This window comes from Mustela nigripes, chromosome 9 (assembly GCF_022355385.1).
Source record: "Mustela nigripes isolate SB6536 chromosome 9, MUSNIG.SB6536, whole genome shotgun sequence".
Classification (NCBI taxonomy): domain Eukaryota; kingdom Metazoa; phylum Chordata; class Mammalia; order Carnivora; family Mustelidae; genus Mustela; species Mustela nigripes.
The window spans coordinates 32,751,632-32,777,966 of NC_081565.1; the positions used below are offsets into that span (position 1 = coordinate 32,751,632).

Consider the following 26,335-nt stretch of genomic DNA (forward strand, 5'->3'; position numbering starts at 1 on the left):
ATCCCATATGGGGCTCAGAGTCACACACCCAAGACCAAGAGCCACATTCTCTTCTGACTGAGCCAGCCAGGTGCCCTTCAACTAATTTCCTAATAAAACAATAAGTTCCAGTCAAGTCCAACTGGAAAAAAAAAAAGTCCAACTGAAGACTCATAATAAGCTGACCAGATTCATATGAGATTGAGGAAGTGTGACCCTGCAGACCCCAAAGGTGTGGGGATGGGATGCACAGAATCTTCCAGTAGGTCATTGGGACTGATGGTTAGTGGGGCCACTTCTGCTTCTGTCCCTTGGTTCCCAGGCCATCTATCCTTCTTACTGGGGGCACACCACCATATAGGGGTCTCTTATTTAATGAATACAGTATGTCCTGGAGGATGACACTCTCCCTTTCAGGGTGTTGCCTTAGAGATGGTACCTTGTGCCTTTAGAAGGGCATTTCAGTGTTCTATGAGGCTAGTTTCCCTGGGTGCAATATGTGATATCAAGCAGTGCATCCCATGACCATGGGCTTATTCCCAGACGCTGTTTACTATGAAGTGAATCTCCTGGTCTATGCTCAGTGGGACTCCATGCCTGTGAGTCAGGCAGTCAGGATGATCATAGGGGGTCAAAACTAACAGGATGAAGATAATGGAAATCAGAGAGAGAAAAGAGAGAGCATCAATGTACGATAATAGGCAAAGGGAAAGAAAAAGGATTTTGTAGAATCAGAAAGTTAATCTTACCCTGTCTTCTTGGGTACAAGCTATGTACTTCCAAAGTCTGTACGTTCTGGAAAATTCCTAAGAATCTTCATTCTGAGGTCTTCTAGTGGAATGGATGTCTTGTAGTCAGGAGAAAATGGTGTCTGTTTTTTCAGTTGGCCGGCCTATGTTGGAGTTTTATGCTATGTCAGTTGTTTTAAAACACTCTTTCCATTGAGGCCAAGGGCAGTTTTCCTCGATGTCTTTTCCAGAATACAAATCTCCATATTTCAGATCATACAGAGGCTGCTTAGGTGGGTGTTTGGCAGTCTATAAAAATAAAGCAAACGAAAAAAAAGTTTCACCCACCTTTCCCTCTTGCATTGTCTGTTTCTCCCACCACCTTCCCCAAGGATGAGAGCCATTTCTTATCTGTCTTCCTTCATTTTCTCCAAAGACCCACACAGGGCCAGGTGCAGATAAATATTTAGAAAAAAAATGTTGAACAGTATGGCATTGTGCCCACCTTGCTTGCAGTGGGCTCACTCTCAGCTAGCAGCCGCTCATTCTTCCCGCGTGTCCAGCCTGGTGGATCTGTGCTGTGGCATGCACTGCTTGAGTCCTGAGAGACTGGCCAGATTCCAGGGCAGTACTCACTGCTTGATGAAGCCAGAAGAATGCCTGAAGCGGATGAGCACATTCCCATCCAGTGTGCAAATGGTAGTGAAATCACTGTAGCTTCCTGGGGGGAGTCAAACGCCATGACCCCAACACTAGCAGGAAGATGGTGGTGGATACATGAACAGAAACAGATTTTTTCCAGAATGCAGAGTCCTTGAATCTTACTCTATCCAGGGTCATCACCACTGGACTGTAGCTTTATTGTTTTCCATTGACTTAAACCTGGTGGATCTCATTTGTAAGAAAACATTTTCTGATAGCCTCACTTGCTCAAGGGGAGAATGGCTGCCGTGGGAAGTTATGAGTTCCCTGCCTGGGGTGCTGGATAACTAACTAATTGGCATAGATGTGGTGGAGGTGGAGAGGACTCCCAGCCCCAAGATGCTATGAGTCCCATTGTCCCCAGGAGGCTGCCAGCGGTACGCAATCTGATGCGGATTTCACAACGCAGTTTTGAGGTTAGTGATGCAAGTTCATTCAGGAGAAAATTGTGGCTGGTGAGACCGACCCCAGGCTGCTGCTTGGGGCTCAAAGGGCCTGACTCACGCTTCACAGCCCCTGCCAGCATTTCACAGGGAAGCGATGTTGTCTCTTGTTCTTCCCGAACTCATTCCCTGAATTTAAGTGACTGGTCTTCAGCCTTCCTCTCTTCATCCCGCACAACCCCCCTGGGAAATCTCATCCACACCCCTGGCTTCAACCCTTACCTCTGTGATGACAAATCCTCACTCTGTGTCTCCAGCCTTGACCTCATCCCTTAGCAACAGACCCATCTAACCAACAGTTTATTGAACGTCTCCATCTTGTCATCCTATATCGCAAACACAGTGTGTCCCAAATTAGGCTGTTTTCTCCTGCATTCCGACCTGACACCCTTCACCCAGTCAGCCACCCCACACAGAAACCTTCCTCCATCTCCCTCTTAAGTCCACTTCTACGTTGCATTCATGTTCCATGTATTCCCCCCTGCAGTGCCTCTTTTTATCAGCCTATTTTATTCTAGTTCTATCGCCACTGATTTCATTACCCCTCTCCTGGGCCTTACTGTCGACATCACGACAGGTCCTTTTGTGCCAGCTCCCTCTTTTCTAACCACCACACTATGTGCTGCTGCCAGAGGGACTACCCTTCCACTTGGGTGGGATCATATCACTCCCCTCCAAACAAACAAGGATAAACATAAAAAGACTGACAATATCAAGTGTTGGCAAGGATATAGAACTCCCAGAACTCCCATGCATTGCCGGTAAGAGTGTAAATGGACAGAACACCTTTGGAAAACTAACCCCCGTGTCTATTCACATAGATATCTGCATACCCTGTGCCCTATAGCTCGACTGCTTGGTAGGTACCCAACAGACACGTCCACAGCAGCACCAAAAGACACGTGCAACAAGATTTACAGCCCCTGTCTGAAAACTACCCAGTGCTTGTTAATAACTATGGTATAGTTGTACAATGGAATATTAACAATGATAAAGAACAAACTACATTTATGTAAAGCCACATGATGAGTCTTGAAAACATGTTGCTTGAAAGAAGCCACATGCAAGAAAATAGGGAAAACTAATGTATGGTATTAAAGTCAGGATAGTGGTTTGTCTTGTGATTGGGTAGTTCCTGAAAGGGGACTAACAGGGATTTCACGAGTTTTAGTAATGATTTGTTTCTTTAGCCAGGTGATATTTACATAGGTGTGGCCAGATTGTGAAAATGTTTACAATTTTCTGTATGTATGCTATATTTCAAAAAAAGTTTACTAAAATATGCCCACCCACACATACACACCAAAACAGTGTTGCTTCCATGTTCCTGATACCCAGATGAAACATTTCCAAACCCTAGCAGAACATTCAGTGTTCTCAATGGTATAACCCAGTCTCTCAGGCACCTCCTTCCCACCTGTGATGTGTGTCATCCACACTAGGTCACTCCTTCATTTTCTCACACATCTCTGTGCCCGTGCTTCTGCCATTCCTTCTGCCTAGAATTCCTTTCTCTGTGTGGCTTTTTGCTGAAAATGCCACCTCTTCTGGGAGGCCTCCCCTGATTTCTCAGATCAAACAGATCTTTCCCAATGTTGCATTCCCGTGGCATTCTGCTTTCCTTCTCTCACAGCTCTTAGAAACCTCTGCTTGCATGTGTTTCCTTGACTGGAGATCAACCTTGAAGGCGGTAGGAACAGTGTCTCATTCATCTTTGTGAAACCTCCTAGGGCCAGTTCTGTGCTACAGTGCTTGAGCTAACAAATGTTTGACAAATAATTATGTGCTCTAAGTTAAGCCGCAGTCCATACTGCCAGAAAGCCAAGACACCCAGCATGCCTGCAAAAAAGGTCTTGCCAAGAGCCAAGTCACTTTGGAAGTAAACACATCCTGCCGTCCTTTATTGGCTGCTGACAGCCAAGTAGATGTAAATATGTTGTGTAGCATTGTGGGCGTGTCCAATTAGACCTGGTGAGACCGAGCAGCCCCACTAACATGAATAAGCTGTGCAAATATGTGGTTAATGACCATGTCGCTCCGTGTCAATTCTTAATCCCAGATAATTAGCAGATAGATAATTGGTGGAAGAATGGGAGGTGCTGATGGATGTCCCATCACTTGGGTGAAGCTAATGATCCTCTGTGGATTAAGTTCCACCCTCTGTACGTGTTGATGGCTCCTATTCGAAATGCTCCTTTTGAAAGGGCCTAGATCCAAGAAGAGGTGTCAGGAACTCCAGAGCAGGGCGTAGGCATCCACACTAATTCCCAGGCTGCTTTCACGGAAGGTGGGTGGATGGGCCTCGTTGTTGCCATCCCAGATAGCTCAGAGTCCTCTACTGTCCCTGACTTGGTGGGTAATCCTGAGTAGAATTTGTTTTTCCTCCTCTCTTGGTTTTACCATTTATCTAATGACAGTAGGTGGAAAGGATAGGATGGGCATGTTGCTTTGGGAACCCATTGTAGACAAGAATTCCCCTCCTCTGTTCCTTCTAGGTTATATCAGAGGCACAGTTAGCTGGTCTGGATGATAGGATGCTTTGGAGGGGACATTCTGGGGAAGAAAGAAGTGTCTGAGATGTAAGCTGACAGTACCTTACATGGGCTGAGGCAGGGCCAGCTAGCTGTCCACCAAGACAGTGCACCTAGTTCCACAGTATTGAAGCATCACTGAATGAAGCTGGCTAGCTAGGGACTCTCTTTTCCAGGCCCCTTTGCCCTGAGCTGGGGACTTGGGAGTGGTTCTCACTACTGGAAGGTGAATGTAAGTGATGCGTGTCGCTTCAGGGCCTAGCTATGGAGAAGAGGGTGCTCAGTTGCCACATGGAGAGTCACCTGGTGATCGGGAAAAGCGTAGATGGACTGTTCACAAGTGGGAAATAAAATCCCATAGTGTCAAAATTTCAAAATTCTGGGGATTTATTTATTACATAAAGTGAGAGGTCCCTAACTGACTTGGTAGGTAATCAGGGAATCAGGTTTTTTCCCCATGAAGCTGATACTGACAGCTGGAAAGGGAAATTCACTTAAGAGTCCATAAATATTTACTAAGAATCCTCTGTGTCAGATTCTGTACCTACTGTGTGTAGGTACCGTGTTGAGTGGCTGATTTGGGATCAAATGAGTCAATGTGAAGGAAAATATCAAGTTAATACTAGTTTTGGTGGCATGCAGATATGGCAGAAAAAAGAAGGTGGCCTTCAATGACTGGAGGGTCAACACTGACCTATGTCAGACTATATCTGGCACACAGTAGGTGATTTTTCTATATTGGTAAATTCCTCTGTGCCAGGACAATTTTAGACCGTTGGGATACAGGGTAAATAAGTCACTGCTCTGTTGTCGAGGTACTCATGCCTAGGGCCTGGTTCTCAAGAAGGGATGATTTTAACCCTTTGTGGACATCAGTAATGTCTGGAGATACTTCTGGCTGTCACAGTGGGATATGGGTAGGGAAGAAGGGGGCAGGTATTGGCATTTCGTGGGTAGAGGTCAGAGATACTGCCAAATGTCCTACAATGCATAAGACAGTCCCCTATAACAAAATATTATCTGGATTCAAGTCTCAATAGCGCTGAGGTTGAAAAACTGATTAGTAGGGTCCTAAGAACAGAGGGGTAAAGAGATAAATCTACTAGATGCGTCAAATGTAGAGAGACAAACACCCAATGTAGTGCTTTTATGGTGTAACAAAGATCCATTTCTACTGGTGAGATTCTGTAAGGGCCTTGAAGGATGTTGAATGTGAGTGGGCTGCAGATTGGACTATCCCAAGGGACATACGGAAGGGGGGGCACCCCAGGGAATGGCACTGAGCAACTTGTCATAACTGAAAGTGATGAGCCCCAATTCCAATTGTGAATTATGTCAGGGGAAACACTGATTGGTTGAGATTGGGATAATGAGTGTGATGAAGATGCTTTGTAAAGGGCAAAATTTGGGTCATGACCATAGTTATTATAAAGAAATGGACATGGGGCACCTAGGTGGCTCAGTGGATTAAACCGCTGCCTTCGGCTCAGGTCATGATCTCAGGGTCCTGGGATCGAGCCCCACATCGGGCTCTCTGCTCAGCAGGGAGTCTGCTCCCCACCCCCTCTGCCTACCTCTCTACTTGTGATCTCTGTCTGTCAAATAAATAAATAAATAAATAAAATCTAAAAAAAAAAAAAAAAAAAAGAAATGGACTATAGATGTTGGAGGTTGGTTTGGATTTAGAAGTTTTAACCTTTTAAACTCCTGTATAATGATTTTGTTGCCATAGACAGAATTCTTTGTCCTGAACCCAGTGGCTAATTTATTTTTCCAGAAGTTCTCCTCCAGTGAGCTCGCAGCACCAGGTTACACAAACCGAAGGAGCACTACTTGCATTGCTCAGAAGACCAATTCCGTAGACAGTTGTGTGAATGGTGACCCTGGAGTCACACACCCTGGCAGCCCTGGGTTCAGAAACTTTCACATTTGACAAACCCTTCATGTTCATGAGAATGGAACTTAAGGAAAGCTCTGCGGTGGAGTCACGTGTAGAAGAGTGAGCTCTGGACCCAGGAGGCCGGTTTTGAGGCCATTATCATAGCTGGTTAGGTCACACCTTTTGAGCTTTAGTTAGTAAGAATTTTATACAGAATGTGGAACCCAAGATTTTTAAATCTAAATCCAATATTCTTAAAAAATTTTTTTTGTGTGAAATATATCATCCATATAGAAGAGGAAGTTACAGTATTCTCCTCCTCCTCCTTTTCCTTCTCCTCCCCCTCCATCATCATCATTATCATCATATCAAAGGAGCATCCCTGAGCCAGCCACCTGATGTTAAGACATCAGAACAATTATCACAGACCCCCTGTGATTCCTCTCCCCTATTTCTTCCTAATTCGTCCCAGGCCAAGGTAACTACTAACAAGATTTTTGTGCTAATTACTCTAATGTATTTCTTTGTAGTAGTTGTACCATGATGGTACAGAGGACTGACATTCAGCCCGTTGCTCAGGTACAGCATTTTCCATTGTTTACAGCTGGCGTATGTTTCAGTTGGCTGGGTGTCCGCTCTGATTGGTTGGTGCCTGTGCCGAATAGCGAATTTCTAGTATCACTCCTATATGTGTGAACCTCTAGACAAGAAAGGTATTCTTCTGTTTCATCCATTTAGCATTTTTGTGAATGGAATCATAAAAGCATGTATTCATCTGTGCCTTTTCTTGATCATGCTCCACATTTTGTTTTTAAGATTCATCCATTTTGATGCTTGTAGGTGTAGTTCATTCACGTTCATTTCCAAGTCGTATTGCATTGTATGAATATACCACAATTTATTTATGCACTCTGATTTGATAGACATTTGTGGATTTTTCTCAGTTATTTAGCACCAGGAATAGATTGCTGTGGATATTCTTGCACACGTCTTTTGGCGTACATTTGCAAGATGTGCTACATCTGTGTTTATGTCCTCTTTTCCTCAACTAATTGTATTTATTTGAGCCTTCTCTCCTCTCTCTCAATCTCTTTCTCTTTTATTACTGAGAGAGATGTATTCTCTGTGATGGTGTCTTTGTTAAAAATCTCCTTTAGTTCTGCCAACTTTTGCTCTGTATTTTAAAGTTGTATTGTTAAATGCATACAAGTTTAGAGTTATTATCTTCCTGGTGATTTGAAAGTGTTATTATTACAAAACAGAAATAAGGTGACCCACCTTATTTCTTGTGAGGGTTTTTTCTTTTTTTGCCATGAAATATATTTTATCTGATATTATCACTGATATTGTTAGGCTAATTTTATTAATGTGACATATTTTTACATTAAAACTTAATATCTTTAGATAATTATGGCTTTATATGCAGTTGTAAGAAATAATATAGTGAGATCCTTGTACAACTTGTCACTAAGCTGTTCTCCACTACTGTAATTTTTTCATTTCAAAAATGATATTATAAATGGAATTATACAGCATGTAACCTATTGGGATTGGTTTTTCTCTCACTTGGCATAATTCTCTAGCGGCTCACCCAAGTTATTGTGTATATTGATAATTCATTCCTTTTTATTCCTTTATTGCTAAGTAATATTCCATGGTATGGATGTACCATGGAACTGTTTACCCATTGCAAGACATCTGGGTTTTTTCCTAGGTTTTTGGGGTTTTTTGCTATATGAATAAACTGCTATAAACATTCCTGTAGAGGTTTTAGTGTGAACGTAAGTCTTTATTTCTGTGGGATAAATGCCCAAGAGTGCAACTGCTGAGTGTATGGTGGTTTCATGTTCAGCTTTATATACTAAGCTGCCACATTGTTTTTCCAGAGCAGCATTACCATTAGTGATCCAGTTTCTCTGAGTCCTGGCCAGGATTTGGTGTTGTCACTGTTTGTTTTTAGTCATCGTGGTAAGTATGGAGTGATATGTCATTGTGGTTTTAATTTGCATTTCCCTAATGGCTAATGATGTTGAACATCTTTTCATGTGCATGTTTGCCATCTGTATACCGTCTTTGGTGCAATATTTCTTTTACCCATTTTCTAGCTGTATTTTTTTTTCTTACTGTTGAGTTTTGAGAGTTGTCTATATATTCTAGATCTAAGCCATATGTCAAATATGTGGTTTGAAAATATTTTCTTTTAGTTTGTAGTTTGTCTTTTCTTCCTTTTAACAGCATCTTTCAAATGTTTTTCTTTTCTTTTCTTTTTTTTTAAGATTTTATTTATTGGGGCACCTGGGTGGCTCAGTGGGTTAAGCCCTCGGCTCAGGTCATGATCTCAGGGTCCTGGGATCAAGCCCTGCATCGGGCGCTTTGCTCAACGGGGAGCCTGCTTCCCCCTCTCTCTCTGCCTGCTTGTGATATCTCTCTCTGTCAACAAATAAATAAGTAATCCTAAAAAAAAAGATTTTATGTATTTAATTGACAGAGAGAGAGACCACAAGTAGTCAGAGAGGCAGGCAGAAAGAGAGGGGGAAGCAGGCTCCCTGTTGAGCAGAGCGCCCGATGCAGGGCTCAATCCCAGGACCCTGAGATCATGACCCAAGCCGAAAGCAGATGCTTAATGACTGAGCCACCCAGGCGCCCCTGTTTTTTGTTTTAATAAAGTCCTATTTAGCATTTTTTTCTGTTATGTATTGTGCTTTTGCTGCCAAGTTTAAGAACTATTTGTCTGCCTAGTCCTACATCCCAAAGATTTTCTGCCACCTTTTTTCAAAAAGTTTTAGAGTTTCACATTTTCTGCTTAAGTCTGTTACCCATTTCAAGTTAATTTTTGTATGACATATGGGAGTTAGAGTGAGGTGCTGGTGTTGTTGTTTTGGGGTTTTTTGCCTGTGGGTGTCCATTTGTCCCAAGACCATTTGCTGTAAAGGCCATCTTTCCTCCACTGTCAAAAATAACTTGGTGATATTTGTGTGAGTATATTTTGGGGTTATCTTTTTTTTTTATTGATATGTGTTTTTCCCCCTATTAATACCATACACTCTTGATTACTGTGGTAAAGAAGTCTTGAAATTGGGTAAATGATTCCTCTCACTTTGCAAGGGACTAAATGTTTAGTCTTCTTAAAATTCTTTTGTTGAGGTTCTGTCCCTGAATATGAGGGTATTAGGAGGCAGGAGCTTTGGAAGGTAATTAGGGCATGAGGGTGAAGCCCTCATGAATGAAATTAGTGCTCTTATAAGAAAACCACAAAGAGCCCTCTCATCCTTTTTAACACCACATGAGGATACAATGGGACATTAACATTCTGCTGTCTGGAAGAGGGCTCTCACTAGAACCCAACCATGCTGATGCCCTGATCTCAGACTTCCAGCTTCCAGAACTGTTGGAAATAAATTCTTATGGTTCATAAGCCACCCATTCTATAGTATTTTGTTATAGTCACCCAAACTGATAGAATAGACTTATTTATTTATCTATTTATTTATTTATTTTTAAAAGATTTTATTTGTTTATTTGACAGAGATCACAAGTAGACAGGCAGGCAGAGAGAGAGAGAGAGGGAAGCAGGCTCCCCGCTGAGCAGAGAGCCTGATGTGGGACTCGATCCCAGGACCCTGAGATCATGACCTGAGCCGAAGGCAGCGGCTTAACCCACTGAGCCACCCAGGCGCCCCAGAATATACTTAATTTTTTAAAAATCGTTTGAACTATTCTAGTGCCTTTACATACATTTTAGAAGAATTTTGTCTGTATCAATAAAAGCTCTGGCTGGGATTTTTAAAAAAGATTTTATTTATTTATTTGAGAGAGAGAGAGAGAGCGCACAAGTGGGGATGAGGAGGGCAGAGGGAAGAGGGAGAAGCAGACTCCCCGCTGAGCAGAGAGCCTGATACGGGTCTCAATCCCAGGATCCTGAGATCATAACCTGAGCCCAAGGCAGACACTTAACCAACTGAGCACCCAGGCATCCCTCTTACTGGGATTTCGATAGGAATTACAGTAAATCTGTGAATGAATTTGGGAAGAATTTATAGCTTCCTATAGTGAGTTTTCCACCCATGAACATGATAGGTCTCTCCATTTATTTAGATTTTCTTTGATTATTTTCATCAGAATTTTAGAGTTTTCAGCATACACGTTTTGTACAACTTTTGTTAGATTTACATACAAATTTTTTGTGCAATTGTGTTTTTAATTGTAATGTTCACCTTTTCATTGCTAGTACATAGAAATCAATTTTGGGGGGGTATGTTTACATTGTATCCTGTGACCTTGCTGGACTCACTTATTCTAAGAGCTTTTCTTGCTTGCTTGCTTCCTTCCATCTTGTTTTTGTTTTTGTTTTCTTTTCATTTTCCTTTTTGTGGAGTCTTTGTGTTGTTCAAAGTAGATGATCTTGTCATCTGAATATAGGAGCAGTTTTATATTTTTTCTTTTCCAATCTTCATGCCTCTTATTTCATTTTCTTTTTGCATTGGCTAGAACTTCTAGTACTATGTTGAACAAGAGCTATGAGACTGGGCATCTTTGCTGTGATCTTGATCTCCAGGTCTTTCACCATTAAGTATAATGTTAGCTGTAGGGTTTTGGTAGACATTCTTTATTTAAGTTGAGGAGGTTCCCCTTTCTTCCTATTTTTCTGAACGTTTTTATCATAAATGTTAATTTTATCAAATGCCTTTTCTGCATTGAATGATATGATTATGTGACTTTTTTTCTTCTTTAGCCTGTCAGTATGGTGGACTACAATGATTGATTTTTGACTGTTGAACTAGCTTTGCATCTCTGAAATAAACTCTGGTCATGTGTGTAATTCTTTTCATATTGCTGAATTCTATTTGCCAATATTTTATAAAGGAGTTTTCTAGGGTGCCTGGGTGGCTCAGTGGGTTGGGCCTCTGCCTTTGACTCAGGTCATGATCTCAGAGTCCTGGGATCAAGCCCTGCATCGGGCTCTCTGCTCAGTGGGGAGCCTGCTTCCCCCCCCACCCCTACCTGCCTCTCTGCCTACTTGTGATCTCGGTCTGTCAAATAAATAAAATCTTAAAAAAAAAAAAAAAGAAGAAGAAGAAGAAGGAGTTATTTGTCTATATTTATGAGGAATAGTCTATAATTTATATATGTATGTACATAGTTTATATATATATGTATAAATATACGTGTATATTTGACACAACATTTATCTGATTTTGGTATCAGGGTAATACCAGCTTCCTAAATTGAATTGGGACATATTTCTTTCTCTTCTTGAAAGAGATTATGTAATTGTATTAATTCTTTAAAAATTTGGTTGAATTCTTCAGTGAAATTATCTGGGCATGGAAATCTCCTTTTTGGAAGTTTTTTTTTTTTAAGATTTTATTTATTTATTTGACAGAGAGAGAGAGAGAGAGAGAGAGATCACAAGTAGGCAGAGAGGCAGGCAGATGGGGGGTGGGGAAGCAGGCTCCCCGCTGAGCAGAGAGCCCGATGCGGGGTTCAATCCCAGAACCCTGAGATCATTACCTGAGCCGAAGGCTGAGGCTTAACCTACCCTGAGCTACCCAGGCACCCCTCTTTTTTGGAAGTTTTAAAATATTACAAATTCAGTTTCCTTTCTCTTTATTTTTTTTTATTTAATTTATTTATTTGACAGACAGAGATCACAAGTAGGCAGAAAGGCAGGCAGAGAGAGAGGAGGAGGAAGCAGGCTCCCTGCTGAGCAAAGAGCCCAATGTGGGGCTCGATCCCAGGACCCTGAGATCATGACCTGAGCCGAAGGCAGAGGCTTTAACCCACTGAGCCACCCAGGCACCTCACTTTCCTTTGTCTTTAAAAGGCTGTTCAAATTATCTGCTTCATATTGGGTGAGTTGTAGTAGTTTTTGTCTTTTGAGGAATTTGTCCATTTTATCTAAGTTGTCGAATTTATGTGTTTTGCCTTGTTTATAGAATTCCCTTATTAGCTTTTTGATGACTGTGGGGTCTGTAGTGTTTGTTTCATTCCTGATGTTGGTGATTTGTCTCTTCTCTTTTTTTTCCTTGATCAATTTTGCTAGTGGTTTTTAAATTTTACTCATCTTTTCAAAGAACCAACTCTTTGTTTCCTTGATTTTTCTCTATTGTTTTTATTTTCAATTTCAGCAATTTCTGCTCTTATCCTTATTATTTCCTTCCTTCCATTCATTGGGGTTTACTTTTTTCTTCTCCTTCTACCTTCTTTTTTTTTATTTTATTTTTTATAAACATATAATGTATTTTTATCCCCAGGGGTACAGGTTTGTGTATTTGCCAGGTTTACACACTTCACAGCACTCACCATAGCACATACCCTCCCCAGTGTCCATAACCCCACCCCCCTCTCCTAAACCCCCTCCCCCCAGCAACCCTCAGTTTGTTTTGTGAGATGAAGAGTCACTTATGGTTTGTCCCTCTCCCAATCCCATCTTGTTTCATTCATTCTTCTCTTATCCCCTTAACCTTACCCCATGTTGCATCTCCACTTCCTCATATCAGGGAGATCATATGATAGTTGTCTTTCTCTGATTGACTTATTTTGCTAAGCATGATACCCTCTAGTTCCATCCACGTCATCGCAAATGGCAAGATTTCATTTCTTTTTATGACTGCATAGTATTCCATTGTGTATATATACCACATCTTCTTTATCCATTCATCTGTTGATGGACATCTAGGTTCTTTCCATACTTTGGCTATTGTAGACATTGCTGCTATAAACATTCGGGTGCACGTGCCCCTTTGGATCACTACGTTTGTATCTCTAGGGTAAATACTCAGTAGTGCAATTGCTTGGTCATAGGGTAGTTCTATTTTCAACATTTTGAGGAACCTCCAAGCTGTTTTCCAGAGTGGTTGCACCAGCTTGCATTCCCACCAACAGTGTAGGAGGGTTCCCCTTTCTCCACATCCTCGCCAGCATCTGTCATTTCCTGACTTGTTAATTTTAGCCATTCTGACTGGTATGAGGTGATATCTCATTGTGGTTTTGATTTGTATTTCCCTGATGCCGAGTGATGTGGAGCACTTTTCCATGTGTCTGTTGGCCATCTGGATGTCTTCTTTGCAGAAATGTCTGTTCATGTCCTCTGCCCATTTCTTTTTTTTTTTTTTTTTTTTTTTTAAAGATTTTTTATTTATTTGTCAGAGAGAGAGAGCGCGTGAACACAGGCAGACAGAATGGCAGGCAGAGGCAGAGGGAGAAGCAGACTTCCTGCTGAGCAAGGAGCCCGATGTGGGACTCGATCCCAGGACGCTGGGATCATGACCTGAGCCGAAGGCAGCTGCTTAACCAACTGAGCCACCCAGGCGTCCCCCTCTGCCCATTTCTTGATTGGATTATTTGTTCTTTGGGTGTTGAGTTTGATAAGTTCTTTATAGATTTTGGACACTAGCCCTTTATCTGATATGTCGTTTGCAAATATCTTCTCCCATTCTGTCAGTTATCTTTTGGTTTTGTTAACTGTTTCCTTTGCTGTGCAAAAGCATTTGATCTTGATGAAATCCCAATAGTTCATTTTTGTCCTTGCTTCCCTTGCCTTTGGCGATGTTCCTAGGAAGATATTGCTGCGGCTGAGGTCGAAGAGGCTGCTGCCTATGTTCTCCTCAAGTATTTTGATGGATTCCTTTCTCACATTGAGGTCCTTTATCCATTTTGAGTCTATTTTCATGTGTGGTGTAAGGAAATGGTCCAGTTTCATTTTTCTGCACGTGGCTGTCCAGTTGTCCCAACACCATTTATTGAAGAGACTGTCTTTTTTTCCATTGGACATTCTTTCCTGCTTTGTCGAAGATTAGTTGACCATAGAGTTGAGGGTCTATTTCTGGGCTCTCTATTCTGTTCCATCGATCTATTTGTCTGTTTTTGTGCCAGTGCCATGCTGTCTTGATTATGACAGCTTTGTAATAGAGCTTGAAGTCCGGAATTGTGATGCCACCAACTTTGGCTTTTTTTCATTCTCTTTCTACCTTCTTGAGGTAAGACTTTAATTGATTTGAGATTTCTCCTCTTTTCCAATGTATGCTTTTAGTGCTATAAATTTCCCTCTCTTGATTTTTGTGTCCCATTACTTTTTTTTTTAAGATTTTATTTATTTATTTGACAGAGAGAGAGATCACAAGTAGGCAGAGAGGCAGGCAGAGAGAGAGAGGAGGAAGCAGGCTCCCCGCTGAGCAGAGAGCCCCATGTGGGACTCGATCCCAGGACCCCGAGATCATGACCTGAGCCAAAGGCAGCGGCTTAACCCACTGAGCCACCCAGGCGCCCTCCCATTACTTTTTATATGTTATATTTCATTTTCTTTTTTTAAAAAATGTTTTATTTATTTATTTGAGAGAGAGAGAAAATGAGCAGGTGAGAGGAGAAGAATGAGAGAGACAAGCAGACTCCTGGTTGAGCAGAGAGCCTGATGTGATGTTCTATCCCAGGACCCTGAGATCATGATCTGAGTGGTAGGTAGATGCTTAACTGACTAAGTTATACAAACCCCTCCACTTTGATGTTAAAAAAAAAAAAATTCCCTGAGACTTTCTCTTTCATCCCTTGAGGTTTTTTGTTTTTGTAATCTCTACCAACATGGGGCTTGAACTCATGACCCCAAAATCAAGAGTTGCTTGCCCTACTGACTGAACCAGCCAGATACCCCTCTTTTACCCATTGAGTTTTTAGAAGTGTGCTGTGTAGTTTCCAAGTGTTTAGATTCTACCTGATATCTTTCTCAGAGCCTTTTGAAGAGCTTACTATATATGATTTCAATTCTTTTATATTTTTTGAGGGTTTTTTTATGGCCCAGAATATGGTCTATTCTGGTACATGTTCCATAGGCATTTGAAAAGCATGTGCATTCTACTGATGCAGGATGGAGTGTTCTACAAATGTTAATTAGATCCTATTTTGGTATTGTTGAATTGTTCTGTTTCCTTCTGATTTTCTTTGTAGATGTTCTACCAGTTACTGAGAGAGGGATGTTGAAATCTCCAACTCTATTTGTGAATTTGTCTTTCTTTTTTCAGTTCTATTAATTTGCTTCACATATTTTGTTAGCTCTATTGTTTGGATTTTTTTTTTACGATTTTTTTTTTCTTTTTTAGATTTATTTATTTATTTTGGAGAGAGTGTGAGTGGGGGGAGGGGCAGAGAAAATGTCAAGTAGAGCCCCCCGCCCCTGCTGAGTGTGGATCCCAATGCAGGGCTTGATCTCATGACCCTGAGATCATGATCTGTGCCAAAATCAAGAATCAGAGTCTTGACTGACTGAGCCACCCAGATGCCCCCTATTTAGCATTTCTAAGTATACTTGCTACATTTACCTTTTTGTTATTATGTAATGTCCCTTTCTGTCCCTAGTAGTTTTCTTTGCTCTGAAGTCTACTTGATATGAAATTAACATAGCCCTTATTTTGGGGGGGAGGTTCTTTTTTAAAGATTATTTACTTATTTATTGAGAAAGAGCACAGAGTGAGTGAGAGAGAACATGAGTGGGGGGAGGGCAGCGAGAGAGGGAGAAGCAGGCTCCCCACTGAGTAGGGATTCCTCACCAGGGCTCCATCCCTGGACATTGGGATCATAACCTGAGTCAAAGGCAGACGCCTGAGTGACTGAACTCAGGCACTTTTGGTTTGATTTTTTTTTTATTATGTTTGCTTGATATATATTTTTGATCCTTACTTTCAACTTGCCTATATTGCTGTATTAGAAGTGAAATTCTTCAGAGGAGCATAGAGGAAGGGAGGGAAAAATAAAACAAGATGAAATCAGAGTGAGACAAATCATAAGACACTGTTAGCTATAGGAAAAAAGCTGAGGGTTGCTGGAAGGGAGGGGAGGGGGAGAATGGGGTAACTGGGTGGTGGACATGAATGGGGGCACGTGATGTAATTAGCCCTGGGTATTATACAAAACCAATGAATCACTGAACTCCACCTCTGAAATCAATAATATACTATATTCTAATTAATTGAATTTAAATAAAATTAAATTTTAAAAAATTAATTTTTTTTAAATTTAAAAATTCTTACAGACAGCTATATTAATTTCCTATAGCTGCTAAACCAAATTACCACAAATTTGGTGACCACGTATTTATTCTCTCACAGTTCTGGAGGTCGGAAGTCCAAAATCAGTTTCACTGGGCTTAAATCAAGGTGTTGGCAAGGCTGATTCCTTCTGGAGGCTGCAGGGGAGAATCCATTATTTGTCTCTGCTAACTTCTAGAGCCTGCTGATATCCCTTGGTTCTTGGCCATATCACTTTCCATGTATCAATTATCTGGTGCTACATAACAAATTACCCCAAAATTTAGTAGCTTAAAACAATTACATTTATCAAGGCGCCTGGATGGCTCAGTTGGTTAAGCATCTACCTTAGGCTCAGTTCATGATCTCAGGGTCCTGGGATTGAGCCCTACACTAGGCTCCCTGCTCAACCAGGAGTCTGCATCTCTGTCTCCCTCTGACTTCCCTCCCACTCCCCACTTGTGCTCTCTCTCTCAAATAAATAAAATCTTCAAAAAACCCCAGTTACATTTATCATCTCCCCGTTTCTCTGGCCCTCTTCTTCAGGATCACTCACAAGCCTGCAGTTGTCTCAAGGTTTGACTGAGAAGGATCCACTTCCTAACTCTCTCACTTATTTGCTGGCAGGATTAGTTCTTTCTGTTGGACTAAAGTCTCAGTTCTTCATAAGTTCCTTATTTCCTGGCCATCTGGGCCTCTCCATCCAGTATTTAAAATATGGCAGTTGGCTTCATTAGAACAAACTGAGTGTTAGCAAGACAAAAGTCACAGCCTTTTGTGACCTAATCATGGAAGGGACCCCCTATCATTTTTGCCATAACCTGTTCATTAGAAGCAAACCACTACGTCCAACCCACACTTATGGGGGTGGGTGGAAACTACACAGGCTGTGAAGAGGGTATCTTTAGTAGCCTTGTCAGAAGCTACAGCCATGCTGGAAGTATGAGGCACATCGTGCCTGAGACAACCATCAGTACGCCATCTGGAAGGTGAATATAATAAGTCTGGACACAGAGCAAGGGCTTGGGTATTCAGGCTATCCATGGGCACCCTGGGTCTAGCAATCTATAAGATTGAGCCCAGATCTGGGTAGGTACTGGCCCTACTTCCCTGGACCCAGGTTGAGTACCAAGGTGGGATTGACCTTCCTCCTTCTTGCTACCAAGCCACTTTCTTAGGTCTGCATACTGTGAGCAACCACTACAGGCAAGGCACAATGCCAGGCACAGCATTATACCTGGACCAGCAATGTGCTGGGATATCCGTTCATTTGTAAAATTCATAGTATAACAGCAGGAGCACCAGGTCAGAGACTGATGTCACAAGTTTAGTGTGGGATCCACCGTACTTGCCCGTGACTTCTCTTTGGGCTTCAGTTCTTCATGCTATAAAAACATCTCCCCCATCTCACTCACTTTGGGGTTATTTAGAAGGCTTTATGAAGTAATGGCATGGAGGGCCTTGGAAATAAACCATCACACTACAATTATAAAAAATGTTCACCATTATACACTTCCATCCTCATTTCATATGGAGGGGACAGAGACTCAGACTCACCAAATGTTATGCTAAAGAGACACAGAAGGCCACTTGGTTGCTCCCAGCCACACACATCTACTCTGTGTATAGATGAGACTACTGAAGACAAGGGATTCACCCACGATCACGCACAAAGTGGTGGCTGTGGATGGGTGAGGCCAAGTCTTTTGACTTCTAGCATAGTGCCTCTCTCATAACCAGGAGACTTATGATGTGAAGTGTTATCTCTTAGAAGCTCTGGTGCCCAGGGGCACCTGGATGGCTCAGTGAGTTAAAGCCTCTGCCTTTGGCTCAGGTCATGATCTCAGGGTCCTGGGATCGAGCCCCGCATCAGGCTCTCTGTTCAGTGGAGTGCCTGCTTCCCTTCCTCTCTCTCTGCCTGCCTCTCTGCCTACTTATCTCTGTCTGTCAAATAAATAAATAAAATCTTTTTTGAAAAAAGAAGAAAAAGCAGCAGCAGCAGCTCTGGTGCCTGACTGCCTGGCCTCCAACTCTGCTCTCCCCATTTCCTGGTTTGTGGTCATTATCTCCCAGGGGAGTTTGTGGAGACCAGAAGGCACCAAACTGCCTGCCACGGAGCTCACCGAATATGAGCCATTGTCGTTGGTATTAGAGAAGGAAGGCGGTGCTGTGTCCATTTAATTGCTAGGGAAGGTGAGCCTGAGACTTACCTAGGTACTGGAGCCAGGATTTGAGCCAGAATTTTCCCAACAAAAGCAGGCAGCCTCTCAGAAAACAGGAGAGTGCCAAACCTGGGTAAGATCATACTGTTATTAGTAATATACGGTAGACTCCAGGTTCATTTCCTGCATGAGGATGAATTCAGGAGAAAATTTTCAAAATGAGACCTGAAATCCCCTTGCTAAAGTGAGGTTTCTGCCAGGGTATCTAACTTACAGGGCCAGTCAACCTTGCTGTAATGTTTTGGGAAAGCTGTTTATGTTCATTGTAGGTTAAGATTTGGGCGGAAAGGCTGTTTCAGTTCTGGGGTTTTCTCTCCTATCGGGCCCGGCTGCAGGCCCAGACGAGCCCCTGTTGGAAGGAAGTCAGCCGTCCTCCCCCTAGGAGGAAGGGCCCTGCCGTCTGTGGTCGGGCAGCATTGTACTTGCTGGATTCCAGGCTGTCAGTCTCACGGCAGCACTCCCAGGACGCTTAGCCTGTAGATTGTTTTGTTAGTTTTCTCCTACAATTAATTTGGAAATTACCCAGCTGCCCACAGCCTCTCCCAGGTGTTCTGTAAACTGTGGGCCTGATCCTGCAGCCTGCGCCTTGGTGGGACCACTGGAGGCTGGAGCTGGGAGAGTACCATGTCTGTCTGCCATGGTAGGACTCATTTTAAGCAAGAGCCGGTCCCCTTGGGCTTTGGCACTAACCGTCCTACCTTGTAGAATCTGAAGCAGCCAGATCTACAGACTTCACAGACAGTGTCTTTAAGCCTCATACACCCTGTAGAAATAAGTCAGGGGCATGTGGACGATCTACCCCACTCAGAGGCCCAGAGAGACAGGACTTCTCTGCAGCTCCAGTCAAAACCAACAGGCAAGTCTCCCAATTCCCATATCCCGGGAGGAAAAATCCTCAGGCATCTAATTCATTTTGCTGTAGACCTGGGTTGAGTTTCTCAAAGGGTCACATGACCCTGAGTTTGTTCTCTCTTTTTGGACTTCAGTTGCCTCATCTGAAAAAATGCAGCCGAAACCTGTTGTAGAGGATAACGTGTGGAAGTGCTTGGTACACCCTGAACACAGCCTCTCTTCCATGATGTCAGAGTTACAAACAGTCAGCTCAGCCACTGCCTAGCCACTTGGAGCCGGAAACGGTGATGGCCCGAGAGAGCTCTGGACAGCATCTAAGATGTTTTGCTCCCTGTGCAACCACAGAAAGTGATCTTCCCTGGTCCTTGGTTTCTCTTTCCATAAAATGAGGATGGAACTAGACAATGTTTCAGCTGTGATTTTATAAAAATAGCAAAGGAAATCTCAAAGGGAATAAACTAAGAATTTTTCCCCCGATTCATGAGGGTCACCCTCTGTACCAGTTAGGATGCATTTGACTAAAAGTAACAGAAAGCCCAAGGAAAAGCAGCTTAAACTTGGAGGACATTTGGTATCTCTGTAGGTGCCCAAAGCTGTAACGTGGGCTCTTGCAGCAGCCCAATGACGTCACCAGGCACGGAGTGTCTTCCCGTCTTTCTGCTTTACAGCCCTCAGCAGGTTGGTTTGGCCAACATGGCTGCCACACTTATAGGAGGCATGCTCAAACAACAGTCGGAGAAAGAAAAGGACTGCTTCTCTTCCCCTGGCTCCTTTTCAGAAAAAAAAAAAAAAAAAAAAAAGTTTTCTCAGAAGCCCTCAGCACACTTTTCTGGCTATCTCATTGGCTTTGGAAAGTATCCTGTGGGCATTTCTAGGTAATTCCTGGCAAGAGTGATGGAATTATCACCATGGTTACTCATAGACAAATCCACATTGAGCCCATGGGTACTCCAAGAGGTAAGACTTTTCCGAACACACATGGCTAATTGAAACCTGGACAAAATCAGAGTCTTATGAGCAAAGAAGGGGGAAGTCAGCTGGGTAGATGACTAGCTGTGTCTGGTACACTTTCTTGAATATGGCAGAAAGAGGGTGTACTGTTGTATTTCTCTCCAGAGTTTCTGCTGTGTGGTTGTTCTCAACATGTTCCACTTGACTGCTCTCAGCTCTGTCACCAAGACTGCTGTGTCCAATCCCCATGGTAGGATACTATTCTTTTGAGCACCATAGCAGAGAAAATGTGGGCAGATCACACTTCACACAAGGTTGAGTAGTCATATGAGGTTGTGATGAAAATCTAGAGTAAGAGAAAAGTGTTAAACATGGGAAGGGGAAATCTTGAAAATGCTTATATTAAACCTAATGTTTCCTTAGTGTAAGCAGCCCTTCACAGGACCACTCACGGACACACCAAACTTCAAATCTCAGTCCCTGAGTTCCTGAGAGGTTTGGACCTCTGTGAGAGAGTGGCATGATCTGTTGCTGTTTGATCTGGGGCACACACTGGCTGCTGGTAGGGGTGTGTCTGAGGGAAGCAGTGGAGGGAGCAGGGAGACCTGTAGGGAGGCTAGTACTATGAACCAGGAGAGAGATGACAGAAGTTCCTGCTGGGTTGGTGACCTTAGAAGTCCCAAGGTAGGGGCGCCTGGGTGGCTCAGTGGGTTAAGCCACTGCCTTCGGCTCAGGTCATGATCTCAGGGTCCTGGGATCGGGTCCCGCATTGGGCTCTCTGCTCGGCAGGGAGCCTGCTTCCTCCTCTCTCTCTCTCTCTCTGCCTGCCTCTCCATCTACTTGTGATCTCTCTCTGTCAAATAAATAAATAAAATCTTTAAAAAAAAAAAAAAAAAGAAGAAGTCCCAAGGTAGCATGAGGTTAAAAGGTAGTGGTCAGAACAAATTCTTGGTGACAGGAACACCTAGGGGTGTCTGGGGAACAGCAGTGGGTGTGTTGACTGGAGACCAAAGGTGCAGGAAGGGTAGCTATGGGAGGGGGAGGTTGGGAAAGGGGCTGGCATAGGTATCATAGAGGGTTCTTAGTGCTGGGGAGGAGTTTGGGCTTTCTGCTGTTGACATCAGGAGCTCCCCCCCCCCCCCAACCAAGGACTCAAGTTTGGCTTCAGGAAGTGAAGCTTGTGGTGGGGGCAGGATGGAGGGGAGGAGTCAGGAACACCCATGCGGGAGTTCCTGCCTGGCTGCTGGGGAGGGTAGTGGGAGTTAGGCCCTGTGAGGCTATGGTTCTCACACTTTATCTCTGATTGCTGAGTGCCTCTGTGCCTGAAAAACCATGAGGCTCAGCTCTGCCCCCACTCCTGGGAGAAGCGGCTTCAGGTTCTCAGATAGCAAGATAAGCTGGTGCTCTACATCAGGGCTGAGATCCACCCTGATTCTGGCTTCCCAGTCTCTTCCTCACCCGGGAGGGGCTGACAGTTGATCCCTGGGCCTCCCAGACTACGTGCTTCTGCACCTGGTTAACTCTGGGTTGAGCTGGAAATCTGAACCTGAGCTCAGAAGAGGGGTTGTGCGCCTGGCAGAGGGGCACAGGGAGCTCCATAGGGACCAGTCATCCTCTCCTGAAGTGGAGCAGAAAAGGCCATTCCAGGAGCTCTGCAAAGGCCAGCTTTGACCTCAGCTGGTGAGAGAAGATGCTGGAGAGAGGGCAGGGACAGACCAGACACCAAACTTGATAAAGAGCTCCTATCCTCCCTCACTCCACCAGTCTGCGCCATTTTTCTTCAGTTTTTAATTTAGTCCACTGCTCAGTTTAGGCTGAGAAGCACCAGCTACACTGCTTTCCCTCTAGGTAGTTCTAAGCTATTTACTTAACCCATCGCAGCCCAGTTTACCAGTTCATCCAGTGGAGGCTCTAGCAGGTAAGTCTTCCAAGATGCAGTCCACCCCAACCCCCAGCTCCCACCTTTACCACGTTCCCATCTGATTACTTCCATCTCCACATTGCCTTTTATTAAGATGATCATCAAACACTCTCTCCCTTGTGGCAGGGGGCATAGGTTCTAGTCCTGCTTGAACACTTAAAGCTCTGAGATCTTGGGGAGGTCATTTGCTCTTCCTTCAGGTCTGTAGAAACTCTACACACACTCACAGTATTCTTCTTGTTGAGAATGCACGTGAGCACTGAAATGAGAGTCCTAGTTCTCCCAGTGAGATGGTATATGATCCTGGGCTCTAGCCCTATTTATTTATTTATTTATTTGACTGAGAGAGAGAGAGATCACAAGACTGGCAGAGAGGGAGGGGGAAGCAGGCTCCCTGCTGAGCAGAGAGCCCGACTAGGGGCTAGATCCCAGGGCCCTGCGATCATGACCCAAGCCGAAGGCAAAGGCTCAACCCACAGAGCCACCCAGGCACCCCAAGCCCCATTCTTCATGAGAATCAGGGACTTCTTTCTTAGTTACCAGGAGTCAGCTCCACTCAGGAACAAAATGAGCATGGAAACAAAATTCTCCTGAAAGGTGTGTATTTGAGGCAGGACAGAATTCATTACAGTGTCCAGAATCTTAGGCTGTCCAAGGGCACTTAAAGGCTCTACTGGAGGATCCCTTGGTCAGGACAAACTCAGAGATGGGGGTTCCTTCCTACTGGCTACTATGTCCCAAGAAGAGAGCATTATTTTTCTCCAAAATCCCTAACTACTCCCAAATTTGGGGCTGGAACTGAGGGACCAGAGACCAAGTTTATTCCATACTTGGGAAATGGCTTCTGCTTAGGGAGGTTATAGAGACCAGAATCCAAGATCTTCCTGCCCTGGCTCTAACTCCAGCTTTCAAGATGTTTCACGTATAACCTCATTGAATGCCAGGTCACAGTTCACCCTTAAGGTTGGGGACATAAGGTGAGATGCACTAGGGCTAAATTCCAAGACTCAGAAAGTACAAGCCAGGGAGGAGATGAAGTGCTCCACCTGGCCTTCCTCCCTTGCAGCCCAGCCTGCTCCCCTGTGCAGCCAGAGCCTCAAAGTAGCGCTGGTATCACTGGTTGGGGTTCTTGGTCAGGAACAAGAGGCTCCTGGAAGTTACTCTGGGATCTCTGATCTTGACAACATAATACATTTTTTTTTTTCATTTCTCTAAATTTCTGCCTCTTTGCCTAGGGCATATGAATCACCTGAGGGTCTTGCTGAAATGCAGGTTCTGGTCTAAAGATCTGGGGTAGGACCTGAGCTTCTGCATTTGCAGTGAGCTTCCAGGGGATGTCCCTGCAGCTGGTATATGGCCAACACTTGAAGTTGCAAAGGCTTCAGTCTCTTATGTAAGACAACAGGAGACGGAATGCATCCTGGCCCTTGCATCCAGGATTCAAGTGACCCAGAACAGAGAAGATCAAGAATGTGAGAGTAGGGGTGCCTGAGTGGCTCAGTGGATTAAGGCCTCTGCCTTCGGGGTCATGGTCCCGGGGTCCTGGGATTGAGCCCCGCATCTGGCTCTCTGCTGAGCAGGGAGCCTGCTTCCCTTCCTCTCTCTGCCTGCCTCTCTGCCTACTTGTGATCTCTGTCTAACAAATAAATAAATAATCTTTTAAAAAAAAAAAAAAGAATGTGAGAGTAAAGGGGACCCGCCCCCTAGTTTTGTAGCAGGTAAGAATGAAGCCTACTCATTGTAGGAAGGAAATTGTTCAAGATCTCACAGCCTTTCAGGACAAAAGTTGAGACTTAGGCCTCCTGCATAGGAAAAACAAAAAGGAGAACTAGAAGATACTCATTGAGGTGTTTGCTGTGCTTTCTCTGGGCCAACTATGGGTTCCTTTGATTTCTTTCTAACTTGTTTTTGTTTTTTTCTTTTACAATGAAGATGCACCAATTTTTGTAATAAGAAAACAATTTAATAAAATATTCTCACAAAGTTCTTAGTAAATGAGATTATGTTTATGAACCGTGCTGGGTAAACTAACTATATACATCAGCTTCATGTCATGGGTGTGTAGGTCGGCTTTAACCATTCCTAATTTATTTCAAGGACGTTACTCTTATTCCTCTGGGCACACGAATCGCGGAGATGGGGAAGAAGGCCAGCCGGTTACCATCCACCACCGCCGCCAGCAGTTTCCTGCTTCCCCTTCGCCTCTACTGTCGGGAAACTTCCCCCAAACGCTGGCCGCAGGAATCTTTCCCTGTAAATTGGGGGAGAAGTCTCCCTAATCCGTTTTCGTAGTAAACGACCTCAGGCCAAGTCTGCTTTTGTTGCTGGTTTCCTAAGCTTAATTGCAAAGCAAAGTTAATTTGAAAGAAAATAAATGTTACAGCTCTGGGGCGAATTCTGACGAGCCTTGGGCAATTAGGGAAGAACGCATCTAATTACCCACAGCCCGGAGGCGCCTGCACACGACGCTGGGGGTGCAGGGCCCAGAGAGGGGCAAATGATTTTTCTAGTTTCATTAAAGGAAGAAGAAAAAGAGAAACGTACCTCCCGTTTCGGAGCCCCCGGATGGGGAAACAGGGAGGTTCTATTCCACGGTTTGGGGATTCCTAGAGTTGGAATATTCCAAGACTCCGCAGTGAAATGTTCTTAAGATCTAGAGTCCCGCGGACTGCAGGGTCTGCGGGTGACTCGGGCTGTGGTTGAAGCCGGGCGGCGGTCCCTCGCCTGCGCAGCTTCTATTCCAGGCGGGGCGGATGGCGCTCGAGCTTCGGGTGTCCGAGGCCCACGGAGAGGCCGAGAAGCGCTGACGGTCCATCTTCAACGCTTTGATCCAACCCTCCCGCGTGTCCCCGTCTCTCCCGGCTGGCTCCCGCTGCGCACACCCGTTCCCTGCTCCCGGTGTCCTCCCTTTCCGGGCCAGACCCTCTTCTAGGGCATAATCACACCCGACGTCCTAGTTGACAAAAGGGAGAAGGGAAGGGAAGATGCGTTCACTTTCCCATCCTATCTTTCTCGCTCCAGGAGGCTTCCATAAGACGGCGCTTTAAAAATTAAAGCCTCTCCTCCCTCCTCTGCCCAGCACTTTATAATTCACAAAGCGCTTTTCCGGAAACTCTCATCTCCTTTAACTTAAGGAGGACTCTCTGAGGTGGCCACAAATTCCCATTCACACATTGGACAGTGGAGAAAAAGGGACTGACAGTTAATGGCCAAAGCACTGGTCTTGGTAACTGAAAAAACAAAGGGTCAACTCCCGCACTAACTGGGCATATAGGCCATCCTTCCCCAGCCTGAATACCACCGTCTGGGCTCTTGCCAGCCACGGACAAAACCCTTGGGTGGAGGGCTCTCGGTTTTCCTGGTAACTGCCAACTAGGCAAAGCATCTTGACTTCTGGGCTGGGAAAGCCAGATTGTCGAGCTGCACATGAAGAACCTTCGAATTTCATTCCTGTAAGGGTCCATAGGGAGATGAGAGAGGCTCCAAACCTAGAGTCTTGCAAAGTCTGAGCTGGGTCTGGAACCTGGACCCACTGCAGCAAGGTCAGTGCTCCAGCTGACTCCTGCCTCCAGATGGTCCTTTACCACCACTGAAGTCAGGAAGGACCAGCATCTAGACCTGTGGTGTCCAATACAATAGCCATCAGCCACGTACTGCTACTGGGCACCTGGCGTGTGGCTAGTCCAAATTTAGATGAGCTGCTAGTGTAAATGCACTCCAGATTTGGAAGATTTAGTCTAAAAAAGAAAATATTTCCACAATTTATATGTTGATTGTATGTTCAAATGATATTTTGGATATATCGGGTTAAATACAATGTATTAGTTAATCTCAGCTGTTTTTAAAATTTTATTAATATGGCTACTAGAAAATTTTAAATTACACATGTAGTTTGCATTACACTTCTACTGGACTGTACCGATTGAGACAAATACCCGTCTGGACGGAATCACATCACATTCACATGTCTTTTTGAACAAGATAGAGCAACTGCCAAAATTAAAAATAAAAATTACGAGTGGTTTTCAGTCTTCTCACACTATCCCCACCTCTTCCCTCGCAAGTTAACTACACAGAAGGGGGCTGAGTATCTCTTGCCAGAACTCGATCA

At 44.0% G+C, this 26,335-nt stretch overlaps 1 protein-coding gene across 3 annotated transcripts in view; it reads left to right on the forward strand.

Annotated features, from left to right (window-relative positions):
• The window catches only part of TRMO (tRNA methyltransferase O), a 51,109-nt gene extending 31,384 nt beyond the window's left edge, over positions 1-19,725 (forward strand). The window contains exons 8-9 of one of the 3 annotated variants that reach the window (XR_009406264.1): positions 8,149-8,230; positions 19,487-19,725. The gene's annotated coding sequence lies outside the window, so the exon portion shown is untranslated. The remainder of the gene's footprint in view (positions 1-8,148; positions 8,231-19,486) is intronic. The other 2 variants (XR_009406262.1, XR_009406263.1) reach the window with 2 other exon arrangements.
• Positions 19,726-26,335: the final 6,610 nt, after the last annotated feature.